The following is a 13,409-nucleotide window of genomic DNA, read 5'->3' on the forward strand; positions in this document are numbered from 1 at the left end:
CACCTCCCTTGACCTGCTGGCAATACTTTGTCTAATGCAGCCCAGGATACCATTTGCCTTCTTGGCTGCAAGGTCCCATTGCTGGCTCATGTTCAACCTGGTGTCCACCAGGACCCTCAGGTCCTTTTCTGCCAAGATGCTTTCCATCTGGGTGGCCACCAGCATTTGTTGGTGCTTGGGGTTGTTCCTGCCCCGGTGCAGGACTTTGTACTTCTCCTTGTTGAACTTCATGAGGTTCCTGCTGGCCCATTTCTCCAGCCTGCCGAGGTCCATCTGGATGGCAGCACGACCCTATGGCATATCAACCACTCCTCCCAGCTTGGTGTCATCAGCAAACTGGCTGAGGGTACACTCTGCCCCATCACCCAGATCATTGATGAAGACGTTAAACAGAACTAGAGGCAGTACTGACCCCTGGGGTACACTGCTAGTGGCTGGCCTCCACCTAGACGTTGTGCCACTCATCACCACCTTCTGGGCCTCGCCATTCAGCCAGTTTTCAGTCCACCTCGCTGTCTGCTTATCCAGCCTGTACATCAACAGCTTATCTATGAGGATCTTATGGGAGACAGTGTCAAAGGCCTTCCTGAAGTCCAGGTAGACAATATTCACTGCTCTCCCCAAGTCTACCAGGCCAGTCACTTCATCGTAGAAGTTTATCAAGTTGCTCAGGCATGGCTTCCCCTTGGTGAAGCCACGCTGACTGCTACTGATGATTTTCTTGTCCTTAATGTGCCTGGAAATGGTTTCCAGAATTGGCTGCTCCATCACCTTCCCAGCAATAGAGGTGAGGCTGACCAGCCTGTAGTTCCCTGGGTCCTCCTCCTTGAAGATTAGGAGTGACATTTGCTTTCCTCCAGTCTATGGGCGCTTCTCCCAGTCACCATGATTGATCAAAAACAATCGAGACTGGCCTCGCAATGACATCTGCCAGCTCCCTCAGCACTCATGGGTGCATCCCATCAGGGCTCATGGACTTATTTTGAGTACCCATATGTAGGTATGAACAGAAACTTCTGGAGAAGGACTAAGGCGTTGAGAACTGAGCCTGTTCCTCAGTCCTCCTTTCATCCCTTCTCTTCCTCCCTCCTTTGCCTGCTGACTCAATTCCTGCAAGAGGCACTACACTTGCATGACAAGGCTACTGGGGGTTTGGCCTTAGATTGAAAGCCTACAGGTAATGTGGAGGCATATTTTGCAAAGCTTCTCCTGCTGTGTGGAGCTTCTCCTGAGGTGGTGGTGTCATGCACATAGACAATCTGGTGTGTGTAGCCTGTGCAATCCGTTTTCTGTTATGCCTGGCTGAGGATGCGAGTCTGCCGCAAGGACCAACTGTGCAACTTCAGCTCAGACTGCCTTGACTCATGCTATTTGCTTTGGAAGTCATAGTTTCAGTTGCTGCTGATAACCCGGCTGATTGTTATGTTATACATTTAGCAGTCTCTTTTTTTAATTCTTTCCTTAATTACTTATGTAAATAATTTTAGAAGACTTAGCATTAATTTTGGAGAAGCTGGCATATCAAAGGCTGTGAGGCGAGCAGCAGGTGCTGTAAGTAATCACTCTTCTAAATTAAGCAACACTTTCCAAGGCAGTAGGTTAATTTCTGGGTGAGCAGCCTGCATACAGATTCTTAGAATCACCAGGATCATGACCCAGCAAGTGACTTAAGGCTGTGTGTAACTTTAATCACATGAATTGTCTTACTGAAGCCTTTCATTTTTAGAGGAAACTGGGGCTGTGCTCGAGCTTCTGTTGAAACAGCGCTATCACGTTGAAATCTCTGTCACCTGGCTCTGTGCTTGTCTTGGTAGCTCAGTCTGCACTGCCATCCAAGGTGTATTTGGAGCATGGGGAGGCATGTCAAGCTGCCTGGAGCCCAGGGTATGTACGTGAGTGACTAAGGTTTATGCAGAAGTCTGTGCTGCTGTGCATTTTCTGTAACTAGTACAAGAACAAACAAAGTAGTGTTTGAGAGCTTTGTGCCATTTCCACCTTTGTGTGTGCGAGTGGATTTCTACAAAAATATTTCCTCTAATATATCTAGTGGAGTTCTCTTGGGATCTGTAAGCAGTAGCTGTTGTCCTGTGGGACAGATTCTGCTCAAGTGATGCTATCGTTAGCCTGTTGCTGTTGCATTGTCACAGCTCCAGCCAACAGTGTTCTTGCTCAAGGCTAGGAGGTCACCCGCAGAAATGTGGCCTGCTCTTCAGAAACCACTCTGAGTCCATGAGGCTGATGGGGTCAGTGGTGGTTGTGACTTGATCGCTACATGGTTGTCGTAGACTCTGCAGGGCTCTGAGGAAATTGGTAAGATCTTTATTTCTGTCACTACACAAAGCATGACTTTGGAGTACTTTGTCTCACTTGTGGAGTAGGAAGGTGCAGTTCTTACAGACTCGGGCTCTCTTTAGAATATATTTTCCTGCATGAAGATCGTGCCAAAAAGTAAAGGGGAAAAGGGGAATTTGTACTTAAAAAGGAATCCCATGCAAAATGCAACAGAGCAGAAATAATGTATTTCTTCTGGCGACTCAAGAAAGGAGACAGCAAAAAATGGATTTTTGATGCCTCCATGTGACTTTAGACTGGGACTTGTCCCTCCTCTGACTTGTAGTTGGTGCCTCCTGTGTCTCTGGATGCTCAACTTCGTTACCAAGCTGGTGCTTGAAATCCTACGCCTGTTAAATGGACCTGAAGCTACTTTTCACACTCCTCAGCTTGATTTTTGCTATGGTCAATCATCTTCAGAAAGAAATGCTCTTAGGTTTGAAGCTCAGTGTTGGGATACAGCCCTTTTGTGTTTTAAAAAATAATAATTCAGATGACAGGCTTCTGAAGGTTGAGCTCGATTCTTATGGACAATGATACAGAATGACGTGGCTCTTATAATTGGTTTAGGGGTCTGTAATCTCTTTAAATAAATCTCTTTTATCTTTTTGCTTTCTGGATTAAAACTTTACCAATTTGTTTGCTCTGAAGTCTTGAAGAGGAACAGTTCAGATGCTAGTGCAGAGTCTAACAAACCAAATATTAATTCTACTAAAACAGATTCTTACACTATAAGCAAAAATACTCTTTCAGTCTTTGTTCCTAGAGTTGGTTGCTTTGATTTAAACGAACACCTTGAACAAATCAAGAGTAGGGTTTATTCCCCCAGTCATGTCTGTCCAGTAGTGGCAGGTTCTAATTCTACGTTCAGGAAGCCTTGTCTGCTGGAGAAGGCGCTTTCCTCCTGCTTGAGGAGCCTGACTGAGTTCCCCGCTCTCTAATGGAAACTAGATGGATAAGCGACTTGATTTTTTGATAGCTCAGCTTTACTCTGAAACCTGAAATCTCATGTGGTGCTGTGACCAAAAAGTCCTCTTTAAGTGACATTCCAATTCTGTGGGAATTGGGACCAAAATATCTTTTAAAAGAAATGGTGAAGAGGAAACCGTACTTGCTGCTTAACACTGACTCCCTGCTTTACAGATCCTCTGCCAGTGGATGCCTTGTGGGTTTAACAGAGGGTCCAAATGCATATTGATGCACTCGGATCGTCTGAGCGTATTCTCTGTGATGCTGCAAGATGCCTGCAAGGCTTGGAAACAGAGAGTTGCACCAGGCAAGAGCTGGGCAGACAGTGATTTGGTGATGGGAGCATAGAAACATGCTAATCATGCACAGGTTTTCTGGGCAGTCCTTTCAAAAGGGGTCAGAATTTGACCTCTTTCAAATACTGTGGGGTTGGAGGCAGTGAAATCCTGTTTCCCAGATGCTTTGGCTCTGTGTGGGTTGCAAGAATTGAAAGCGTCAGGTAATGCAGTGACCAGATACTTTGCAAATTTCTTGCAGGCTGGTTTTCTGAATGGACTCCTGGAAGAGAAAGCAGAGGACTGAACATCCTCTGCTTCTCTGCATCTTTCTCACTAAGAACTGCTTTAAACTGAGTCTGTCCGCATCTTTTTTCCAGACTGCATGAAGAATTTATAATGCTTTCTATTATCAAAAGCAGAACTTGAAGAAGGAATCCTGTCCCTTACCAAAGATATGAACGCTGTGTTAAGGGACTTGGACACATTAATAACAACAAAATATTACTCCACCAATCTGTCCTCTGAAATAAAACATGTCAAGCAAATTGCTGTAACATTAGACTGAAACTTGGCAATTATGTTTGCGTGGCAATTTGATTCTGTTCTCCTACAATACCCCTGGAGAACATCCAACTGTAGCTCTGCTCTGATCCCAAGACTACCCTGTGAATGCCTCTGAACACTCACACGTACATGTTAAGCAGCAAGCTCTGACAGCGTGGTCTGCATACTTGTTAGAAAGCTTCGAAATCTGGTTTGCTCTGAGAGGGCTTTCCATTTGGGAAAGAGGAGCTGATACCATCCCAATTTTAAGTCTGGAAGAGGAAGGGAAAATAAAAAGCTTCAGAGAACCAAGCTCTTGTCTAGGCTGTGGAGCCAGCTGGGTGTCTTGTTCTGGCTTGCCAGCCTGCCTTCTCATTTGGGACTCTTTCTGAGTGGTCAACAACTGCATTCCCTCTGTGAAAATAAAACTGCTTTCAGTGTGGCCTATGAATCTGGGTCTCCCATGACCATCCTCAGTCACAGTTGTCAAGATGAGTGCCTTACTGACCAATATAAATACACAATCTCCTGTCTTTGTCCTTTCACAGTCATCGTTTGAAAAGCTTTCCACTGCTTTTGCCTTAAAAATTACTTTTGAAGTTAAGGGTCCCTTTTGTTTTATTGACTATAAAGCGTGCAAGATAATTACGGGACAATTGCTGTGTTAGCTGAGATACTGCAGTCTTTCTGGAGGACAAAACCCTGCTCCAAGCAGGAGCAGTTCAACTTCTCTCACTCAAACTCCAGGGGCCAGGCACAAGGAATTTCCTAGGTTTTCCACTCAGCAGTGACAGCGATATCTGTGTGGCTGCTGTTTATTACGCTGTAAGTAATAGTTTAATGGGCTTGCATGCAATAATTGCTATTTCGTGTTGGTATGTGGTTTTCAGTAGTATGTCAGAGAATTACTTGTGCCTTTTAATTTGCATCATTCAAGAAGGCAATATTTTTAAAATGCAATTATGATATCAAGGGTTTGTGAACTGGAGGGCAGGCAGGCTTTTGCTTGCTCCAAAGATTTCCTGTCTAGAGAATGTAAGTCATAAACATGACAACTATGGGATTTTTTTTGCTCTCTCCTCTCCCCCTCTTTTCTCTCTCTCCTCTCTCTTCCTCCCTTTTTTCCTCTTCTTTCTCTCCCTCCCTCCTTTCTCTCTCTCCTCTCCTCTCTCCCTCCCTCCTTTCTCTCTCTCCCCCCTCTCTCTTGAGACAGGCTTCTTTCCTTCTCCTGCATTTAGATAATCTTAAAGAATGACTAGTTTCAGGGTAAAATGCAAGCATACCAACTAATCTGTGGAATTCTTCTTGTCATTTGATAACTAAGTGCTGCTTTTAAATTGGAACCTGTCTTGTCTCTTCAGCAGCGTGTGTGCTTAGTTTGACTCTTGCTCCAAAATGAGTCATTTTTCAATCCCTGAAAGACCCACTGTCCCTTGGCTATCTCTTAAATGTTTTTTGTTTTGTTTGGGTTTTTTTTCTGCTGGTTGTTGTCAGGGAGCTGCTGTGACAGCTAAAGAGGCTGTACCAAACCCTTACATACTGTGTCCCAGTTGCTGCATTGATTATTTACAGGGGATACGATCTGACTTGCACTGTAGGTGTTTATCCTGTCATGTGCAAGCTCCTGCTGCCTCCAGGGATCCAAATAAAGGATCCGTTTAAGAATTAGATGCCGCAGACCCTGTGCTGTTGTCAGTGAAATCGGTGAGTTCAGTTTGGGCAGGATCCAGCCCCCTCGTTCAGAGCAGCGATACTATACAAAGCTGTTGGCTCGTGGAATACATGAACTGGCTGTTGCTTGGCTCGCTACAGGATAAAGGTCAGATTGGGTTGAACAGGGCTGATAGCCACATTTCCCTCTGGGGAAACATTCAACTCGGGCATATAGTTAACTAGGCAAATATTGACCAGATAAGAGTGTGGAACAGGGATGTGAAAGACCATCAACCAGTAGCAGACTGGTTTCCTGAGCATCCATGCTGTTAGATCTGGGCTCAGAGGCACCGTGTGGGCCGCAATTGGCTCTTGGACCTCAATGCTTCCTGGCTGTAAACCCATCCACCTTGTCCCAGGTCACGCTGGGGGTGGCACTAGTTATTCTAGGGCTGTTCTGGAGGTATCTGTGGGAGAAGATGACAATTTGGGAGGTGGTGCTGGAAAGAGGTTCTAGAAAGGCATCTGCCTGTTGTTGGTGTTACTTATCTAATCACTGATAACAGCAGGGAACCAAATGTGGGGGATTATTGCACAAGTTCAGTGATGTCCTGGATGAAACTGCTTTGTGGGTTTTTTGCTTTTAAAAGTCTGGTTTGTTTGGCATTGAGTAGCTTTTGGAGATGTGTTTTCAGTCACTGTACTTTTAAAATCAGCATGCTAAAAACCCTGTTAACGTGGAATTGCGATAATATGTGCATATGTGGCCACGTATTGGTTGGATTCAGTTGTTACAAAATACACCCTTGGAAACCTCATCATGGATGTTGTCTGCAAGTCCTTCACATTTCTCCAGTTTTCAGAAGCTGTCAGGTAGTCCTGTGTGGGAAGCGTTACAGGACGATATGGACAAATCCTGAAATCCTAATTCGGGCCAAACTCCCACTGTTTTCAGTGGGTGGCTTGCTGGCATTAAGGCCAAGTACCCCTTAGCTATCACAGATGACCTTTCTGTCTTTTTGAAGTCAAGGAGACTGAGAATTGGTGCCTGTATCTTGTATTACAAATCAAACTGCAGGATTGCAGCCCTTAAAACTTATACATGTGCTTGGATTTGTGAACAAGAAGTTGGTTAAATAAAAACATTTCCAGTAACTGTTCTTTAGATTCTCAGTAATGCTGGTGAAATGCCAGAGATCTGGAAACAGAAATTAGCTGGTGATTTAAAGCAGTGCATAAAGAAGACTCTCAATCTGTAGGCGAAACGCTGATGTTCTGAAAACTCTACTTTTCATAAATGGAGAAAATATAACCACTTTTATTTTAAAATGAAAACTTTAAATTTTTTCAAAATATCAGCACAGATTTATTGAAACATTGTTCAGATAATTGATTTTTTTTATTATTTTATTTTTTTTAGGAAAATGTTTCTATGAAATGACTGCAACTTTTGTCAGAATATTGCTCTCCAGAGATACTGAATTGCATCTATTTTAGAAGTTAATAGTTTGGAAGTAGGTACCCGAAGGTCCTGACTGTCACCAAGTAGTTGAGATCATATGTTGTTCTGGCCTCTTCTGTCTGTGGAAGAAAATGTGTTTGTGTTAGCAATGGTCAAAAAACCAAAAGAATATCCCAACAGTAAAAAAAGAAAAAGGCCCCAACCCTTTTAAAAAACATTGCTGTGCAAACCTTGTCTGGCAGGAATTCTTCCCAGCCAAAGTTAGAGCTCCTTTCCCCCACCTCAGTGGATCACCATCATTGAAGTCTGCCTGAACCCATCTTGATGTCAGCCTTGAATGTTGTGCAAAGACAGCCTTAGAACTTGTTCAACTGCAGCTGAGGCTCTGAAGCCTACACTGTATTTTCTTCCTTCCCCACTTCCTCTTAGGTGGTCTCTGCCTATTCATGCTTCAAGCTAGGGAGGGCTCTTCTGTCCGATCATCTGGACTCCAAGGGGGAGGAAGGGTTTTCCCATCCCTCTGTGCCCCCCTTTACCCTCTGCCATTGAGTTTCCCATCAGGATTGCATACACAGTTCTCTCTTCTTTTTTTAACTGAGAATGTGTTTCTTATGGTAACTGAAGCTGCAGAAGTACCTGGAAGGGATTTTTTCATGCTGTGTGTTCTGCAGCTACCTGAAATGCCTTTCAGGTGATTGACTGATTGGAGGAGGGCAGAGCAAAAAAGTATTTGCACTTTTTTTTCCCCCTCTCTTGTGCCTCCAAGATCACAGATGAGGTCTGTGTGAGAACTGGGATGAGAGCTTCCATCTCGCAAGTACCAGGACTGTACTCCACACCTTAAAACTGAAAATGAGGGTCTTGTAGTACTGAGCCCAACTCTTTCACTGATTTTCTGCTCAAGGTTGTCACTTAGCACTTATTTTGTCTTCATCAATAAACTGAGGCCTTGGATGCTGTTGACTAAAAACACTTGCTTCAGATAAGTAGTTTGGCTGATGTTGCATGTATCTCTCCTTTAGAGCCTCCCCACTGCTTTTTGTGACTTGTAATTGCAGAATTGGTGAGGCTGGCAGGAACCTCTGGGGATAGTCTAGTCCAGCCCCCCACTTAAAGTGGTGGCAGCTGGAACAGTTTGCTCAGGGGCATGTCCAGTGGGCTTGTGAGCACCCCCAAGGATGGAAACTCCACGATTTTTCTGGGCAACCTGTTCTGTGGTTTGGTCCCACCCCCCCCAGAAAAGAGGGTTTGGTTTTTTGTTTTGTTTTGTGTTTTGGGTTTTTTTCTCCTCCTTATATTTAAATGGAATTTCCTGTATTTCAGTTTGTGCCCATTGCCTCTTGTCCTGTTGCTGGATACCACCGAGAAGAGCTTGGTTCCATCTTCTTTACACCCCCATCAGGTATTTATGCCCATTGGTAAGATCCCCCTGAGCTTTTCCTTCTGCAGGCTGCACAGTCCCAGCGCTCTCAGCCTCTCCTCGTATGTCAGATGCTCCAGTCCCTTAATCATCTTTGTGGACATTTGCTGGACTCTCTCCAGTATGTCCAGGTCTCTCTTGTACTGGGGAGGCAGGCACTTGACCCAGCACTCCAGATGTCTCTCACCAGTCCTGAGCAGAGGGGAAGGATTACCTCTCTTGGCCTGCTGGCAGTGTCTTTCCTAATGCAGCCCAGATGTTGTTGACCTTCCTTGCTGCAAAGGTGCTTTGGAGGCTCATGATTAACTTGATGTTCACCAGGACTCCCAGGTCTTTCTCTGCACAGCTGCTTTTCTGCCTGTTGGCTCCCAGTCTGTGCCGGTGCCTGGGGTTATTCCTCCCGAGCGGCAGGGCTTTGCATTTTCCTTTGCTGAACTTCACAAGGTTGGTGTTGGCCCAGTTCTCCAGCCTGTCCGTAACCCTCCGAGTGGTAGCACACCCATCTGGTCTGTCAGCCACCCCTCCCACTCTGTGCCATCACCCATAATCTTTTCTTTATGAAGAATCCAGAGCCCTATGTGAAGTGTTCAATGAATCAAATCTTTCAACAGTTCTTGAAAGTACATTGTCTGATTTTCCCCAGTGAACAGCAGAGATGAGGTAACTTCCCTAGCACTAAAAGAACATTAAATACTGCGCCTTGCAGTGAAGGACTTCATCATTATTATTTAAGACTTTAATTCCTTGAGTCTCTGACACTTCCTGCAATACCAGCTCATGCCCCATGCTAACACTGCTGTGTCACTATATAATGTTGCTTGTTGGCCAAAAGCTGGACAAGGAATGCTTGCTAGGGTAGGAAATCCACGGGGTCGGTAGGAAAGTGCAATAGAATGAGAGAAAAATCCTATTGTAATTCAACAGTATTGCAAAGTGATTTTTTTTTCCCCCTAAACTGTGCCCCAGAGGAAATAGGGGCATCAACTGAAATTTTCTCAATGCTTTATCTATATGCCCCTCCCCCAAAACCTACACCCTAGGCACAGTCTAAACCTCTGGGCTAACAGATGGTGTTGAGAGGGGGAGGGAGGGGGAACAATTTGCATCTAAATAGCTGAAATAAAAAAGGGTCATGTCCCACAGACCAGCCCCACTCACCTGCTGTTTAAATCCCCCTGAGAAACAGGCAAACACGCTTAGTTTTTTAACGTTTGTGTCAGCTGTACTTACTCTCTGAAGCATTCTGTCCTGTAAAAGCTGCAAGCCCGTGGATCTTGCTGGATGGATTGTGTTCTGGCCCCAAAATGATGAACTCCTAAGGATTTGGTTCTTTGAATGCAGTTGACAGCTGTGTCACTTTTGTTCAGCCCTCCTATCTGAGTGACTGCTGTTGGCTATCGTAATTAGGGCAAGCACTAATGGTGTAGAAAAGGTTCAAACCAAGTATTACCTCTTCTGTCAGCTTCATCCTCGCGTGGCCACATGAGTCAGATGTGCTCTTGCCATATGGTCCTGTGGCCTCACGCCGCGATATTCTGCACTGGGTTTGTGTGTGTAGGTGAGATGGGGTTTGGCCCTCGTGACCACCAAGCTGCAGCACAGCGGTGATACTGATCCTGCAGGACTGTGGAACCATTCGGTGTTGGATGGCCATGCTGTATCCTGCATACACGTGAAGCCAAGTTGCTCTGGCTTTCTGACTGCGTACTGTAAAAATTTGCCAGGTTAAACTAAGACCTTGCTGCTTTGTAATGATTTTCTCCTTGAATGTAAAGGTCTAAAAGTTGTTCTAACTGTTGTTCTTTTGGGGGTGGGAAAAGAAACACTCACCCACCACTTCTACATATTCATGGAGACTGCCCTGGGTCTACCCCCTGTCCTAGCAGCAGGGAGTGAGCTTTTGTCTCTTCAGGCAGACTTTCTCAAAGTTTAAGGCTGTGGAAGGCCTGCAATAAGGAAAATCTTCCCACTTCACCATAATCATGTGATGCTATTGACACACTGAAACCATCCTACCTGATTTCCCACTGGTATTTGAGGGATGCAGGCAGTGGAGGAGGCAGGAGGGCTTCACAGCTGACGTTTAGTCTTACTACTAAATACCAGGATGAGTGAAACCTGTTTCTGCCCACCAGTTCCTTGGACTTCTACACTCAAATGCTAAAAATAAATAACGTGAAGATATTCCAAGTGGTTCAGGAACTTGTATTAGTTACGTCTGTTGGCATCTTCTCCACCTCCCAATAAGCCAGAGGCATTTGGAGTTTGAGTTTGGCAGACCTGAGGGCGCAGCAGGATAAGGAGTGGTGAAGGAGATGGCTGGGGACCCACCACTGTCTTCTGTGTGGTGAACTGGTAGAATAAAACTTCTGCAGAGGAGGGTTTCTATTTCTGGAATTGGAAGACCTTGAATCTCTTCTTTCTTCAGCCCAAGCCTGAAGGGAAATTGTGAGGTTAACCTTTTCTGAGCTGCCTGGCCCTGCCTCCCACAAGTGTCTTGGAAGAGGAAATGGGCTCAAGAAGTGTCTTCGTTTTCTTTTCTCGTTTAATTCCTAAGTGCATTTCAATATAGTGAGTGGTAGTGGCTGAATAACCTGTATGCGTGAGGTCCACATGGATTTGGGCAACAATCTTGTTTATATGCCTCTGGGGGGTTGGTTTATTTATTTTTTAAATTAATAGGAATTCCAGTTAGTAGAAATGAGATCCGGTATATGCATACTTAAAGAAGTAACTAGGCAATGCGTAATACCAAATTATATGAATTTAGAGCTGTCTATTGTTCCTTATAACTTTTTACAGCCTTTTTTTTTTATTACTTTATATCACTTGCAGATAATTATGTTTTATAAATGGTCATATGATGCATACTCACTGTCCAGGAGTAAACAAAATAGGTGAGTTACTTGGGTGGCGCAAGTTATATACACACACACGCACACATACACACGTGTGTGTATATGTATGTATATGTGTATGTACATATGTTTATACGGCACACTCTCTACTGTACTACATACTGTACCTCTGCCCTGCTCCTTCTGCCATCTTCCTTTGGACCTCAGTTCAGTGACACATGCAGGTAACTGGCCCTGGCAGCTGTGCTGGCTTGTGCTGCTGCTGTCTCCTACGAATAAAATGCTTGTTATGCGGCAGGGCCCCACAGAGCATGTGAGAGCAAATCCAGAAATGAAAGATGATTTTTGAAACATTTCTTTTCTTTTTTTTTTTTTTTTAAATAAATTCACATAAACTGTGCAGCTGTAGAAGAGGTGCGTGTTACTTTTTGACAAAGGAGGCAAAGGGTGGAAATACAAGGAAACAAGATGTGCCCTTTGAGGCAATGTTTGCAGGTAGGGGGGTGAAGAACAGGAAAATTGTATTTGTTGGCTTGAGTTGTATGCTTCTTTTATTTTATTATTTTTCTTTTCATTTCTTTTTTTAAGTGGCTTAACAAGTGGCTGACTTCCTGGGTTCTCCAGTTGGGAGAGGAACTTGTACAGAAAGGACCATTCTAGTAGTTTTCAGTGTTTTTTTTCAATCACTTTCTGGGTGCGGAACTAAAAGATTAAAAAAAGATGTGCTGGATTGGAAGCATGCCTAAAGCCATCCTTGGAATAATAGGATCATTTGACTGATTTTTAATTAAAATAGAATTCTAACTAGATTGTTTCGAGCATACGTTCAGCTCTGGTTTGTCGTTATTGGTCTAATTGCCTCCTAAATTAGAGATACCAATATTCTAATTCACCCTCTCCCTCTGAGGACACTGACATTAAGAGAGAGTGTGAAATTCTATGTAAATGGTATACAGGCATGCAAGATAGAAAACAGTCTTTAAAGGCATTAGCCAAAACTTAGGTCTTCTCTTTACCTGTGATGTCTTGACAGAGAGAATGATGAATTGCTATTTTTTTGTGTTTGTTTATTTCTCTGTCCTGACAGGTCTTTTAAACGCTTAGAAATGTAGTCTGAGAAAAATGTCAATAATCACAGCCTTTGAGGAAGGAGCAGTTAATGAATCTCCAAGGAAATGTCCAGAATACAGATGCTCTGTGGGGGAGAGAAGGTTAGGAGCCAGTGGAGCAGGGGCTGGAGACAGTACATCATCTCGGATCTAGATAGAAGCCGTCTGCTGATAACATAAGGTATTAAAAAGACAGACTTGTGGGCTGATTTGCTCAGGGCTGCTTTTTGAGAGCCCATTTCAAAAAGTCATGATTTGGGATTTGAAGAAGAACACTTCTGTTTGAGATATCTCGGTTCAGCTTTGTCAGAGCGAAAGCATTAGGTTTTTGCAGATTTTTATTTGTGTTAAGGATTGAAACCCTCAGGGAAAGTTTCACCTATGGGGATGTAAATTCAAACCATGTTAGAAGATTAACGAATATATATTAGGCTCAAATCCAACTTCTATTTTTAAAGCTAAAAGGGACCTAGCACAAAGGCAAGCCACAAATTTGGATGTCTGTTTTATAATATTTTAATGGAGCAACAAAGACTGATAAAACTTTGAGGCTTTTGTTAAAGTAGAATATTTAAGCTCCTCAGATAAAACTAGATATACACCAAAGAGTGTTCACAGAAAAACAACAGTTATTTCCAGCCTGAAGTGACTTTTCTTAAAAATAAAAGCAGCCAAACGTGCCTATCTTGGGAGGCTGTGAATCAGTACCTGCAAATACCAGCAGTATGAGAATAACCAGGAACGAAGGAAAACTCAGCTCAAAGGAAACGATTGGAAAGAAAAAGT

General features: G+C 43.8%; 1 protein-coding gene across 13 annotated transcripts in view; it reads left to right on the top strand.

Annotated features, from left to right (window-relative positions):
- Positions 1 to 13,409, top strand: part of PAK1 (p21 (RAC1) activated kinase 1) — a 74,756-nt gene that overhangs the window by 20,488 nt on the left and 40,859 nt on the right. For 9 of the 13 annotated variants that reach the window (XM_075491235.1, XM_075491241.1, XM_075491242.1 and 6 more), the window contains one exon: positions 8,560 to 8,638. The exons of the other annotated variants lie outside the window; for them this stretch is intronic. The gene's annotated coding sequence lies outside the window, so the exon portion shown is untranslated. The remainder of the gene's footprint in view (positions 1 to 8,559; positions 8,639 to 13,409) is intronic. 13 annotated transcript variants of the gene reach the window in all.

The sequence above is a fragment of the Mycteria americana genome, chromosome 1, assembly GCF_035582795.1.
Source record: "Mycteria americana isolate JAX WOST 10 ecotype Jacksonville Zoo and Gardens chromosome 1, USCA_MyAme_1.0, whole genome shotgun sequence".
NCBI lineage: Eukaryota > Metazoa > Chordata > Aves > Ciconiiformes > Ciconiidae > Mycteria > Mycteria americana.